The following is a 15,613-nucleotide window of genomic DNA, read 5'->3' on the forward strand; positions in this document are numbered from 1 at the left end:
TGCAAATCAACATTAAAAGGGTTAAGGGTGAGAGCCTCAAAAGCTTTCTTGAGAGCACTGGTATTAGATTCATAAGACTGCCTTCTGAAAACTACCAACTGTTGCCCATAGATGCACAAAAAGTGAGTGGTTCTGGTAATGGCATTATTCCACCATTGAATCCACCCTATCGAGGAATGCGAACATGACTCCAAGATTTAGACATGTAGGATATGCACAATAGTGGAAGCATGCATCAACACTAGTTTGTTGAGGAAAAATTGAGTCCTGACAACTTGCTGGACAGCTGTGTGCTATGAAATAGCAAAATAAATGGGATAGTGGTCTAATAATGTCACATCTAGCAAAGGAATGACAAGTAAATCTTGATCTTCAAAAAAGGAGAAAAAAGATTGTGCTGTAATCATGGCATATGATCGAGACATTTTAAAATGCAATCAGAGCTAGCTCAGAAGTTGGACCAAGTATGCCAAACCCCACTATGTTGGTGACGGTTAGTATTGGGATAAAAAAGACCCAATTTACTATACATGTAGTACTAGGCTTCCCTTTTCTGAGTTGTCTAGGGAAAAGGCAAAATGGCATCTTTGTCAGAGGCCAACTCAACCATATTGAAGTCACCACACATAACCCAAGTAGCTGGAGGCAAGTTTTTAGCCAGCTAGCCCCACAATTAAGATCTTTCCACAACATCATTGGGAGCATAAACATTAACGACTCCAAAAGAATGATTTCTAATAAAAAGCAAAAGCCAAACAATTCTGTGCATGGGATTAGAATTGTGCGAAATAATAGCAGAATGAAGACGAGGTGACAGAAGAGAAACTACACCACCTCTACTAGAATCGTGCTGAGAGGAGAACATAATGCCATCTAGCCAAATGATGCAACATGTAGAGGAAAGCATGAAACCATAGACCTTAACTTCTTGCATACAAAGAAAATCTAAATTACCAAGTCTATGACAAGTATCCCTAACATAGTACTTTCTGGAGAGGTTTGTAAGACCTCGCACATTCCATGATAAAAAATTCATGAAAACTCTTCCATATCTTCCTTATCCTTGAGAGAGGAATAGCTATTTTGCAAGAAATTTGAAACTTGGTTAGAGCCAAAAGAAAAATCCTCTAGACTGATGGCCTAATGTTTCTCCTCTAGTTTCTCAGCACATTTGGGAGGACTATGAGAATGTTGTACATTCTGAGTCACTATGGAGGAAGCAACAAGAGGGGTGCAAACCACAACTGAGGTGTTAGCTCTGGCGGCTGCCTTAATCCCTTGTGAACCAGAGTTTGAAACCTATAAAACACCAGGGTTTGGTTCCAAAAAAATTGCTTGCGTCCCTGCAATGGATGGGGTTTGTGCTCTTGTTGTGATAGGAGGAACCAAAACAACAGTCACATATGACTATTTAGGACCCAAGGGAACATTTCCCTTGTGCCCAACAATAGTCCATTCTTCCTTTTGCTTCCCTTTTGTTGGTTTGGTAGGAGCCTCTTTAGGCAGGGGTTTAGGGCAACCCCTAATCTCATGTTCCGTTGACTAGCACCTATAATAGGTGTTAGGAAGGTTCAAATAAAGCACCTTCTGAGAGAAGGTTTGGGAACCAATTTGTATCTCCACAGAATCCTTAAGATCCTTGGAGAGATCTATTTGAGAAAAAGGTTAATTTAATTTTATTAATTAAATTACCATTTCTCCCTTCTTAAGATTTTGCTTTATGCATTTTTTGCTTTCTCTATTTAATAATTAATTAGTAATTATTAAATAGCTTTTACCTTTTAGGTTACCCTTTGTAATTTATTAGGTTACCCTTTTTTGGTTTTTAATCTCCTTTTAGAAAGATTGATCTCTTTGTAATTCATTATCTTTTCTTCATCTTGAGAATACAATTTGTGTGTTTTTCAGAGCAAACCCTTGCCTCTTCTTATATTTTTCTTCTCTGTGACAAGTTTTCTACATGTAGGTATTCAAGGGCTTCATGGATTTGATTTGCATATTTTCTCAAATCTTTCATGGTATCAGAGCCAAATCTATTGTAGCTTGTTTGGTATTTGGAGAAAAAGAGAGAACAAGGGTTTGACGAATCATATCTGGAGTTTTTTGAGTATTTCTTGAGAAAATGTTGGGGTTACTAATTTTTGAAGCAGCTTAAGGCCAAACAAACCTCACAGATGGATCCAAAAGGCATCAAAATCTTTGTTTCCATATAAAGTTTATCTATTTTAGACAATGTTGACCTGGGAGGCAAAAAAATTTACCGAGTAGGGCCGCACACAGTTCAAGATGCAAAAAAATTAAAAATATCAATTTTTTTTTGGGCTGTCGCGATTAACTAACCACAGTAGCATCGCTGTGGCTACCACTACAGTCACTACTTTGGTTATCGCTACGGTCACCGCTTAGCGGCCTACTTAGTAGCTCCACCAGTGGCTTCATCATAGCGGCTCCGACCCACCTCCTATCCGCCACCGTAGCTGCAGCTCCACCGCCCCAAGCACCACTCCTCTGCCGCTCAACGGTGGTTGCTTTTTTTCAAAAAAAAGTTTTCTTAATTATTTTTTTATTAAAAAAATAATTTTTCTGTTGCTCATACAGGGGCCCTATCTGTTTTTTCACCATAACTTGAGCATACGAATGTATTTTTTCAATCCAAAAGAAGCACCAAAAAGCTAGTACCAAGATGAAGATGACGGATCAGGATTTTTTTGGTTTCTTGTTTGGGCAATCAAAGCTAGATGTTTCGTTTTTCACTCCTAAGGGCATATCTTGAGTGTCCCATCTCCATTTTTCGAAAATGTTATATTTTTGGAAAGTTGGTTACATCCTCTTTTCAGAAATGCTTTAATTTTCTTTAGATTCTGCTCCATGCTCTTTCTATCATATTTTTTTCTTTATTGCACTATGATGGATATCTTTGGTGTTTTAGGTTTGGGGATCATTTTCATGGCATGAGATCTCTTCTTTTGGTTTGTATTATCTGTTCTATCAGCTCTTTGCCCTTTCTGATCATTGTTGATATCATTTGTAAGTATATTTATGCAAACACACTGTGATAAAGTGCCACTCCTTGCTTTTTGGGATCTTTTTCATTATTGTGACTTATTGTACTCGCACTACATTATAAGTGTCATGGAGGTATAGTTGTTTACCTTTTAGTGCCCTCTTCCTTTGTCAAGTGAGTGTCCCTTCCACAACATTAGCCCCATGATGTGTCAATAACACGTTCCTTTATAGGTGTCTGTACCTCTTTCTCACTCTTGATGTTCTTGGTTCTTTCTATTTTGTAAGAGACATTGGCCCACTTTCTTAGTTGCATGTCACCTCACCCTTGTCTGCATTGGGGGGTTCTTCTATTGTTTCTCATGCCTCCTTGGTTTGATTGATTAGCTCTTTAGGCTTTGGTGTTTCATGCCATCTGTATTTTCGAGTTCAGTTGTTTGCCTTTGTTTGCCTCTTAATTCGATGCAGATTACTGTCTTCTCTACCTAGTCAGGTTCTATTTCAAAAGAAGTTATACAGATTAGCAATTTATGTTTGACAAAGTTTGTAGCTTCTACATGCTTCAGTGCTTTTCTTCATGATTCCTCTTGTTCCTATTTTTTGGAACGTTCCTCTGGTTGGAGGCTTCTGCAGTCCTTCACTAGGCTTTCAGCTATCTCTTTTTTGAGTACAATTTTTCCCACTGGGTTTTCTCTGTTTCTTTGTTTCATAGAAATTTTGTTGTGATTGGGCAGGCCTTCTTATCAGGACCCAAGTTTGTTTTCAACATCACATTGTAGTTCCCTTGCTCTTTCTGCATTATTGTAATTGCATTGTTGCTCATCTTAAGGGGGGGTGTTAGAGAAAAAGGTTAATTTAATTTCATTAATTAAATTACCTTTTCTCCCTTCTTAAGATTTCATTTTATGCATTTTATGCTTTCTGTATTTAATAATTAATTAGTAATTATTAAATAGCTTTTACCTTTTAGGTTGGGCATATGCACCGAGTTGTGGTGCCAAAAATGTGACAAGTAGTTTTTTTTTTCCTATTTTAAATAGCGCGTGCACACTATTTAAAAACATAAAAAGTATATATGATGGGCTGCAGACCTGCAACCCATCATTTTCATCAGTATTTTCTTCTACTCCTACAGCGAGCAGTGCGTACGCGAGTTGAAGACTTAACATTTTCACCACCATTTGCCAAAATGCCTCCTCGTCGACGAAATCCAAGACCACAAGCGCACCCACGATGACGCTGTAAGTGATATAAACCTAACTTTGCATTGTTTGATATATTTTTCATATTGTTTTGTAAGTTTTTTATATTGTTTTGCAGGGTTTTTACAAATTTCATTTAGATTTGTTTATTTATTTGGATTGCAATTGATTTTTTATCGGGAAATGTTCATAATCAACCAGAAAATCTACAAGAACATCAAAACCCTCAAGAACCTCAAAACCAAAACCCTCCTCAAGAAGAACAACAAATTCCACAATTTGAACCAATTGCAAGACCTCCACCAGGCACATAAGAAAATATAATAAATGAAATAGTGAGAGGCAAAATTGAATTAGAAAGACTCATTGCTCGATTGAAAGAATCCAGACAAACCAATCCAATGAGGGCTCAATTGGCATCACCCCTCAAATCCATTAACACCTAGATAGCCTCAGTTAGTGGTCAGTTAGATATTTGGCGAGTTAAGAGGGATGAACAAAAAAGATTTTATGCAAATAAATTGTCATATGAAGATGTTAAAAAAAAAAAATACCAAAAGGTAGTATATGTGCATTATTTAGAAAACTCAGTGAGCAAAATACTGTTAGAGATGGTACTAAACGATTCCCCATCCATTGGTGCATACACGATGCTATTAGAAATAATTTTTGGGATAGATGGTGGATGGTTTTTGATGCCCCTCCTTGCAACAATCATGAGGTCCCCATGTATTTTTTGAAGAAATTATATTGTGAGTTTGTCCTTGGGGAGACCTCAATTATTTTGATATATTAGACTCCCAGTGTAGAGGTGGGGGGTTGTCATTTGAGAGGCCGGGAGCACGTCGTGACCCTAATGTAGTTAGGGCACCTATGGTCAAGCCACAGCATGAGCATGTGACTATTCCTTTAGTTGTGAAGGAAAATGTAGAGGCCAGCACTCTAGGGACCATTAATGCTTTGACGTAGACCCTCATCCATTCCATGAGCCCATTAGTTGAGGGGGAGCCTTTTGTGTGTCATGGTCACATGTGCACTTCATGTGGATCCCTATGCACATTTGGCACTCATGCTGGAGATGGTGTAGATGATGGGCTTGTCACCGATTAGTTCCTAAACGACACATTTGGCATTGACACACAGGTAAATTACAATTATATTTTACTAATTTGATCACATTTCATATGTATAGTGAATGATTAATTAATTAGCATCTATTGACATTGTTCAAAATTCAGGGTCAAAGTGTTGCTGGGCCTAGCAGCGATCCTCCAGGCCCATTTCTTGTCCCTTCCATGAGTCCTGAGGTATGTATCGATTTAATCATTTTAATTAATACATATATTTATTATGTAATCATATTAAGGATTGACAAAAAAATTATGCATGTGCATCAGTTCCCCACAGGACCCTCAACCTTTATCACAGACTCGGAGCATAGACATCATATGAGCTTCACACAAGTACAATTATTTCATGTTAATTTAATTCATTTGATTATATTTATTTTATGTTTCATGTTAGATGTAACATGTATTGTATGACATGCAACTCATGATGTCAGACACACCTCCTCATCTGCAACAGTCTGTTGATAGTGGAGTGGCCACAGCTGTGGCTAGCTCATAGCCACTAACGAAGGTATGAAAGAATTTTCTTCATTTTAGTTGTTGTTTATAATAGTTAATCTCAAAATTTCTAATGTTAACCTTTGTTTATATATTACTATAGCTTTTATGGTTTTTACACAAGCAGTATGTATGTTAGGCCTACTGATACTCTTTTAATTATGGATCGAAACCTTGTTTTTGTTTTACTAAGTGGTAAGGGGTAGTTTTGTTTAATGGTTATCTGCTAATAGTAGGTTAGTTTGTTGTTAAAGGGTCAGCCCCCTAGTTTTGGTTGCTTTTAATTCAAAAACTAGGAGTGAAGGTAGAAGTGGCAGTGAAAGAATTAGATAAAGAAGAACTAGGAGCACATATTGAAGTTAGAAGTAGAGAAGAAGTAGGAAAATCAAATAAAGGTATGAGGACTAAGAGTAGGAGATAATGAAATTAAAAGTAAAGATAGGAATAGAAGATTAGTTGTATTCCAAGTTGATTGCAACTAGGAGTAGGACCTACAAGATGGAAGTTGTATGTTTTTTGTAAATAATAGTCAAGTTTAAAGATATAATTGGTGATTAGATATACTCACCTTGGTCTAGTAGAGTCATAAGTGTAGGAGAATTTGTGTTTTAAATTAATATTATTCATAGGGCAAAGTCAAATGTTGAAATTGATAATAGAACTAGGCATATCCTTAGGATTGAAAGAAACTATAGTATTTGGAATCAACACCATCAACTTTCCTTCACCGTTTCTTTGGGATGAATGGAACTAGCATAACAAAATTCTACATTCTTTCATTCTCGTCCTCCTCCTCCTCTCATACAAAATAAACTTGGATAAGATAACTTACTAGAATTTTGGATCCATGGCCCTTCTCTCTTCTTTTCATACTCTTATAGCTATGCTAGTGGGATAAATCATTGAGTATTTTCTTATCTTTTATTTTTGCTCTTTCTTTTCTCAAGTGACCACTTGAGCTTTTTCTATAGCTTTTACAACACGATGCTTGAGATTGAGACATTTTCTTGAGTGAGGTCTCTTCAACTAGTTGACTTGGAATCTTAGTAAACTTTAGGATTTTGTTGTTCTTTTATGTATCCTTGCAAATGAATGTAATAGTTAATATTCTTGGTTTGGGAGCTTTTGTCCTTCATCTTGGTGGTATTTAATCTCCTTGTAGTTTTCCCAAAATCTTTACCTCTTTCTCTTTTCTTCTTCTGACTACATGTATCATTTGAAACAGTAAGAACACTTATTTGGTATTATTTTTAGCCCCATTTTAATATACATTATGGGTTCCTACATTGATTTCACACTCTTCTTTAAACACTCATTGGACCTTCAAATTATTATTTAAGTCCTATATTGATTCATTTTCTTTAAAAACTCAAGGTTACCCTTATCTATAAGTGTGCTTCTCTATTTCAACTTCAATCAAATAATTCCTTTCATTTATTGGACCTTATCTTACCATTTATGACACGTATTTTCTCTCTAAACCCAAAAATAAGTTGTTAGATCAAATTTCACACGCTCTAAATATCTTGGACCCACAATCAAAACTTGGGTTGGAATTGGTGGGTATAAGATGACTTTGGTGATATTTACTTGGGTACAATATTTTTGTTGGTGATATGTGTATTTATAAGTGATTATATTTATTGAATTGTTGTAGGGTCTCGTCACGCCTAATTTTCCACGAGCATTTGAGGTGAACTTACAGAGTGACTATTTGTTGGCGGTAAGAATAATAAATATTGATTCATATCTACTTTCTTTGTATTAGTTGGAGCTGGAGAAGAGCCTCAACAAGAGGTCGAGTGAGCGTGTCAGGAGGGCCCCGTCATCTCCACTGTCTCCCTCCACACAATGGCAAAGAACGTCGAGAGACTTGTTTCCTTCCCCTCGTGGGAAGGAAAAGATGTAGTTGATCTAGACATGTATATATATATATATATATATATATATATATATATATATATATATATATATATATATATATAAGCATCAGTGGACATATTCGATACACATTTGATGTATATGACATTCTATATTTGATGTATGACATTTATTCGATGTATGACATTATTCGACTTATGACATTATTGGTTAATATATGATATGTTTGTTCATATACGACATATGATATGATATGTTTGTTCATGTATGACATTAAATTAGATATTTTCGTGTATGACATTAAATTAGATATGTGCATGCATGAAATTAAATTCAATACCTAATCTATTCAAAAAATTGATAGAATATTGATTAACAATAAACTTTATAATTGTTTAAGCATAAGTTAAGCATTTGCAATATGTCATCGTCATATGATTTATGATCTTGTTCATGTTTAAAGTTTTCCTTCTCTATCATTTGTTTATCAAGTTTAATTCAATACCTAATTAGTTTGAATTTTTGATACAATATTGATTGGCAATAGACTTTATTAGGCAATATTCGTGGACCTCCTGGCAATTGGTCACCTAAATGAGAACCTTGAGATTTATTAGGAACTCCATTAAAGAAATCAGTAGTTTGAAATTACTCTATCCAACAAAATAGTGGTCTACAAATATTAGAGAGATAGACTTAATATTTACCAAGTGGCCATCCAATGCCAAGTGTTGTGGATGTATCTCCATTCAAAGTTCAATCACATGTTAAATAATAGACATTTTAGGAGTAAGAATAAGTTATCTAACCTTATTAAAATTCTTTTGTATGAGTTCCAAGTAAGGTAAGTTCCAAGTAAGGTATCAAGAGTGCTTGAAATTCAAGACTTTGTCTTCTCATATTGTCCATGTCTTTACTTAAATCAACCTGGATTAACTAAGGTACCTCAATTAACTTAGAAACACTATTCTTTAAATCCTCATCAATATTTTTCAACTTTCTTTAAAATATATTGTGTCAAATGTAGTACATCACATAACTATTGGAGTAGGTGGATTATCTCCTTAAGAATATTTTCTAGCTCGGTTGTAATACCACCAAGTTCAACTTGTTGAGTAGTAATGGACTCATTTAGTTTCTCCATAATATTCTTCTCTATTCTTTTCTCTTCTAATTGTATCAAATTTTCATTAACATCAACATTAGGTGCATTTACCTATTTTAAAAGTAAACTTAATTGATCAATCATTGGAGGTTTGTCATTGGCTGGTGCATCTAGAACAATTTGTAATAAGATGTCCTTCACATCTTATAATACTTGTTTGTACTTCACTTCCTATCTTTCTCTTTTGCATCTTTCCCCTTCACAATTCTCCATAATTTATCATAGCATCATAATCCAATTTTGTATGATCATAGATTGAAAGTATGATAGCTTCATCTAATATTACCTTATCTCTTCTACTCTTTTTCATCTTTTTCTTGTCTTGTAATGTGATTGATCTTGTACTTGGTGATATAATTGGTTTCACTAAAGCCATCTCCTCCTTAGATTTCTTATTTTTCTCATCAATTAAAGGTTTGTCTTACTTTACCCACTTTTTGTTGTGCAAATATTAGGTTATTTAGCTAGTGTCCCTATAACAACATTTGAAACAACAATTTTGTTTAGTTTTGGCTATGTGTATACAACAGTGTTCATTATTATTTAAGGGAATAGTGATAGTTACTAATCCATGTAACCCCAATAATGTTTCCTTTTATTCATTACAGTCCTATAATAGTTGATAATTTCTATAAGGATTTAACTAATTCTGACTTGGTTGTGCATAAGGTGCCTAGTAGTAAGTCATATTTTGCGAATAAGGACTCTAAGAAGAATTTTGATCCTTTGCAAAGCTATTCTCCACATCAAATTCCCATGCCTGATTCAATTCAAGTGTCTACTTGTAAGAGACAACAAAGCAAACCTAATGCTTAAAAGATTAAGGAGAAAATTGACCTTGTTATTCAAGCTACTCTGGAAAAAAATTTGATAGATAGCAAAAGGAAAAGGAGTGCAAAAGGAACTCCTTAGAAGAATGAGGGACCTTTCGTGAAGTGTCAGACAAAAGATGTGCTCTCTAATGTAACTTGATGCGGGTGGTGCTGATGTAATTTTGCTTCAAAAAACAAAATTGTCTTAATAATCGTATTCTTCTATAATTGCAAAGTTGACTAAGTGGAACTCATTTAATGTTCATGTTACAGGTGCTTTGGGTGGTTCATGTATTCTTTGGAACCATAAATCTTGCACTGCTATATATTCAGTCTTTTCCTAACTAGTGGCAAGTAGTTGTTACTAATTTTGGTATGTCATTCACAGTGCTCAATATATATGGCCCTACTTCTACATGTGATGATAAGACAAAACTTTTGGATTCCTATTCTTAGGCTATTTCCAACATTCAAGATAATAAATTTATTGTGCTTGGGGATTTCAATGGCATTCTATCTCAGGATGAGAAAATTGAAGGTATATTCCCCCTCTTCATAAAATGATAAATTTTTTGATTTTGTGAATAATAACACCCTCATTGATATCCCTCCTTCTAAAGGGGCATTTACATGGACCAATAAGGGACAAGAATTTCACCAAATTACTAGAGACTTGATAGGTTTCTTATTTCTCATGATTGATTCCTTTCAAATATTAATATTAATTCAGAAATCCTCACTTTGGTTGCTTTAGATCATTTTGCCATTTCTTTATGTATTGAATCTAAGGGGAGTCCCAATGGTAGTAAACCATTTTTTAAGTTTAAACATATGTGGTTTAGGCACTTGGATTTCTTGTCACTACTCAACCAATGTTGTCTACTCCTTTTGTCAAGGAATCTAGAATGTATCAGCTTCACATGAAGCTTAGATAGGGTTTACCTAGCTACCTGGAGCTAACGGAGCAGACATTTCAATCCCACGATGAAAGGTGAGAGAGATTTGGCAGTTGGCAACTTTATACTAGCCAACACTGCAAGTTTTAGCATCACTTGAGATGGCGTTGTAAAATGAAAATGGAATGTGATCTCCAAAAAGTGAGAGAGGTTATTGTAAGTCTCTGCAACATGGTCTTGTAGGAACTAGAATTGCATCCATACCTCACACGAGTTTTGAGATATGCCCAGTCAAAGATCGCAGCCCTATGGGATTTAGTGACCCTTGGGGACATTTTGGTTCGGTGTGCCTGAGAATGTTCGAGCGTTGAAGGGGATAGGACAAGGTTGAGGATAGGGTTTACCTGGCCACCCAGAGCTAACAGAGTAGACAGTTCGATCCCATGACCAAAGGTGAGAGAGATTTGGCAGTTGGCAACTTTGTACTAGCCAACACTGCAAGTTTCAACATCTCCCGAGATGGCATTGTAAAATGAAAACGGAATGTGATCTCCAAAGAGAGAGAGAGGTTATTGTAGGTCTCTACAACACGGTCCTGTAGGAACTAGAATCACATCCATACCTCGCACGAGCTCCGAGATATGCCTCGTCAAAGATCGCAACCCTATGGGATTTAGTGACCCTTGGGGACATTCTGGTTCGGCATGCCTGAGAATGTTCAAGCGCTAAAGGGGACAAGACAAGGTTGAGGATAGGTTTTACCCAACCACCTGGAGCTAATGGAGCAAATAGTTCGATCCCACGACAAAAGGTGAGAGAGATTTGGCAGTTGACAACTTTGTACTAGCCAACACTACAAGCTTCAGCATCACCCGAGATGGCATTGTAAAATGAAAATGGAATGTGATCTCCAAAAAGAGAGAGAGGTTATTGTAGGTCTCTACAACATGATCCTATAGGAACTAGAATCACATCCATACCTCGCACGAGCTCTGAGATATGCCCCATCAAAGATCGCAACCCTCTAGCATTTAGTGACCCTTGGGGACATTCCGGTTCGGCGTGCCTGAGAACGTTCGAGTGCTGAAGGGGATAGGACAAGGTTGAGGATAGGGTTTACCTAGCCACCTAGAGCTAACAGAGTAGACAATTTGATCCCACGATGAAAGGTGAGAGAGATTTGGCAGTTGGCAACTTTGTACTAGCCAACACTGCAAGTTTCAGCATCACCCGAGATGGCATTGTAAAATGAAAATGGAATGTGATCTCCAAAAAGTGAGAGAGGTTATTGTAGGTCTCTGTAACACGGTCTTGTAGGAATTGGAATCGTTTCCATACCTCGCATGAGCTCTGAGATATGCCCCGTCAAAGATCACAACACTATGGGATTTAGTGACCCTTGGGGACATTTTGGTTAGGCGTGCCCGAGAATGTTCGAGCGCTAAAGGGGACAGGATAAGGTTGAGGATAGGGTTTACCTAGCCACTCGGAACTAACAGAGTAGGCAGTTCAATCCCACGACGAAAGGTGAGAGAGATTTGGCAGTTGGCAACTTTGTACTAGCCAACACTGCAAGTTTTAGCATCACTCGAGATGGCATTGTAAAATGAAAATGTGATCTCCAAAAAGTGAGAGAGGTTACTGTAGGTCTCTAAAACACGGTCCTATAGGAACTAGAATTGTATCCATACCTTGCACGAGCTTTGAGATATGCCTCGTCAAAGATTGCAACCCTCTAACATTTAGTGACCCTTGGGGACATTTCGGTTTGGCATGCCTGAGAATGTTTGAGTGCTGAAGAAGATAGGACGAGGTTGAGGATAGGGTTTACCTAGCCACTTGGAGCTAACGGAGTAGATAGTTCGATCCCACGACGAAAGGTGAGAGAGATTTGGCAGTTGGCAACTTTGTACTAGACAACACTGCAAGTTTCAGCATCACCCGAGATGGTGTTGTAAAATGAAAATGGAATGTGATCTCCAAAAAGAGAGAGAGGTTATTGTAGGTCTCTGCAACACGGTCCTATAAGAACTAGAATCACATCCATACCTCACATGAGCTCCGAGATATGCCCTGTCAAAGATCGCAGCCCTCTAGCATTTAGTGACCCTTGGGGATATTTCGGTTCGGCGTGCTCGAGAACGTTCGAGCGCTGAAGCAAACAGAATGAGGTTGAGGATAGGGTTTACCTAGCCACCCGGAGCTAAAAGAGTAGATAGTTCGATCCCACAACCTTTTTTCCACTAAGTTACAAATTTGAGCAACTTTTACAACTTTCAACAATGCAACTTTGCACAAAAAGTGCAATTTTCACATTTTTCACTTGATTCCAATTCTATGACTTAGAAAAGGTTTGGAAATAGTAAAACCTCAAAGGAATATAGGAATATAGATGGTTTTATGGTTATTTCCTAAAATTTGCTAAATTGTTGCAAAAGTTGCTAATGCAACTTTGCAATTTTTGCATTGACAACATTTGGGTGAATTATGCATTTTGGCTTGGAGGGTATGGAAACTGAAAGGTGTTGATGGGAACATGCTAGATAGGGTAGAAAAAACATATTAAAGCCTAAAAACATCTTAGAGTTGACTGTTTGTAGGATTTTCCCATCAGGAACTAGAAGGGTCACTTGGCACATTGTTACAAATTTGCTCATTTTGGGTTGTTACTTGGGTCCATCACCTTATCCTCTACATCAGGATTGATCCTAGGTTAGGGGTGGATAGAAAATACCTATAAAGGTATTAAATAATGTAATAAGGCTATCAAAGCCTCTAAAATATGTAAAAGGCACTAAAAGTGCAATATTTTGTAAAATTGCCAACATTGGCAATATAAGCCAAAATGGGCTTAATCAAGTCATGTAAAGGATCCAAAGGGAGGTTTCATTTGGTTTTGAGAGTCTAAATGAGTTTAAAACCTCATTCCCACATGTGGGATACAAGTTTGGGTAGTCGAAATTGATTGCTCCAAAGGTGGATTTAGTGTTTTCTCTAAACAAGAGTTTCATTTTACATTGGAAGTCATCTAATATAACCAAAGTGAAGGTGTTTGAACCATTTTTGGATTCTAGAGACGTTGCAAAGTAAGATTTATAGAAAGCCCTAGGGTAAAGGTGCTAGAAAGGAGGGTATGCAAACTCGCCTAGGGCTAGATTTCTATGCTTCTTTCAAACACTTATTTGCTGATTTCATTGCCTAGCCGGGTATGTAAACTCACTTAGGGCCTCTTGGGAAAAAAAAAAACTCTGCAAAACAAGAAAAAAATACATATTTACATTTTTATATAGTCTATTACTTGATTACAAAAGGCCATCATTGTTCCACCATTGGAATTCAAGTTATAGAGGTTTCTTTGCTGATTGTTTTGTATAGACCAGCGAACTGGCAACTTTAAAAAGATTTTTCAAACTAGTAAAAAAACTGATCAAAAAACCTCCTAATCTTTACCAAAGCATCTACATTCCATACACTATCAAACCACATGAAAATAGCAACCCTATCAATCCATTAAAGGTGTGGATGAAGGGTGAAATCATAAAATTGTCATCAAAATGCCTAGTTTTCTCTTCATTCCAATGCCCAAATTCGTACAAAAGCATGTGCCAACCCTCAAACTGACTTGGATTGGTCTTAAATACCTCTTACCCACATGAATCAATAGATCTCATAGGTTTCCAACTGATTCTTGAAGCCCTTATAAATTTTTAACACTTTTTGTTAATGTTGTCAAGCAACTTTGCAAACTTGCAAACTTGCCAAGTGCAACTTTTGCACTATTGTGCATTTAATGGCTCCATGAACTCAAACATGGTTAAATGAACCTATTTACATGTAATTACAACTTTTAATATTTTTTCCATCTTTCCCATCCTCCTGGGGTCTTGGTCAATGTTTGACCATTCTAGGCTCTAACAAGCAATTTAACCAATTTTGCTAACATAGAAGCAACTTGGGAACTCAAACACAACAAAAAATTATTTACAAACACAACTCACACACTTGGGGCTTTATCACATAGACCTTATTCATGTGGTCTGGCCAAGACCACTACAAGCCAAAAATGATTTAGGAAACTTGGCATATTTCCTAGGTGCTCCTGCACCAACAAAGCTCAAAGCCAATGGGTAGAAGTCAATAGTAGGAAGAAGAAGTTGTCGACTACTAGCCCCTTTTTTAACATGGTTACTAAGAGAAAGTACAAACCTAATGTGGAAGGTAAGAATTATTTTTTGGGTAGGAAGAATAATAAAGAAATAAGAGAATTGGCAAGTAAAGTTGATATAGTAAATGGGAGACAGTTCACCATCTAGGAGAGTTGTAATAAAAGTTATAAAGGAATATCATATCATAGAATATTAGAGGATTGAATGCTCCTCATAAGAAGGATATTTTGTGGAATGTGGTTTGGTAACCCAATTTGAACATTTGGAGGGACCCTTGTGGAGAAGGGTAGGTATTTAGTTTAATGGTTTGAATCTATTCTTGAAACAAGTCATTTGCTGAATGTTAATACTTCTTGGGGATCTAGTTTTACTCCTCAAATAATTGGTATCAAATCTAGTAGATCTATTGAGGGGTGCAAAATTAGTTACTTGTGTTGTAGATTGTTATATTGAGAAGATGCCTCAAAAAAAAATATAGAAGGAGATACAAGAGCTGATATAAGCTACTAAAATAATGGATAGAGAGTTGAGGAAACAAAGAGACTAAGATGTAATAAGGTAAAGAGAACTGAGACAAGTAAGCAAGTAAAATGCAACCATCTTGGAAATCTTGGAAGCTTTGGAAAGGATTCCTATGAGGGATGCGCATGAAGAACAAGAAAGTGATGCTTAAGCACTTGAGAATCCTCATGGAGAGGATGGAGGGGACTTAGATCTTGAAGAAAGAAGGATGATAAGGTTGTTGAAGATATTTCAATGTGGTAGAAGAAAGACAATAACTAATTTCCATATGTATCATGGCAAGATAGATAGTGAAGAGGTTTTGCGGTTGATAGATTCCCAAGAGAACTATTATAATT

This window comes from Cupressus sempervirens, chromosome 3 (genome assembly GCF_028749045.1).
Source record: "Cupressus sempervirens isolate cs-2001-9-10 chromosome 3, ASM2874904v1, whole genome shotgun sequence".
Taxonomy (NCBI): domain Eukaryota; kingdom Viridiplantae; phylum Streptophyta; class Pinopsida; order Cupressales; family Cupressaceae; genus Cupressus; species Cupressus sempervirens.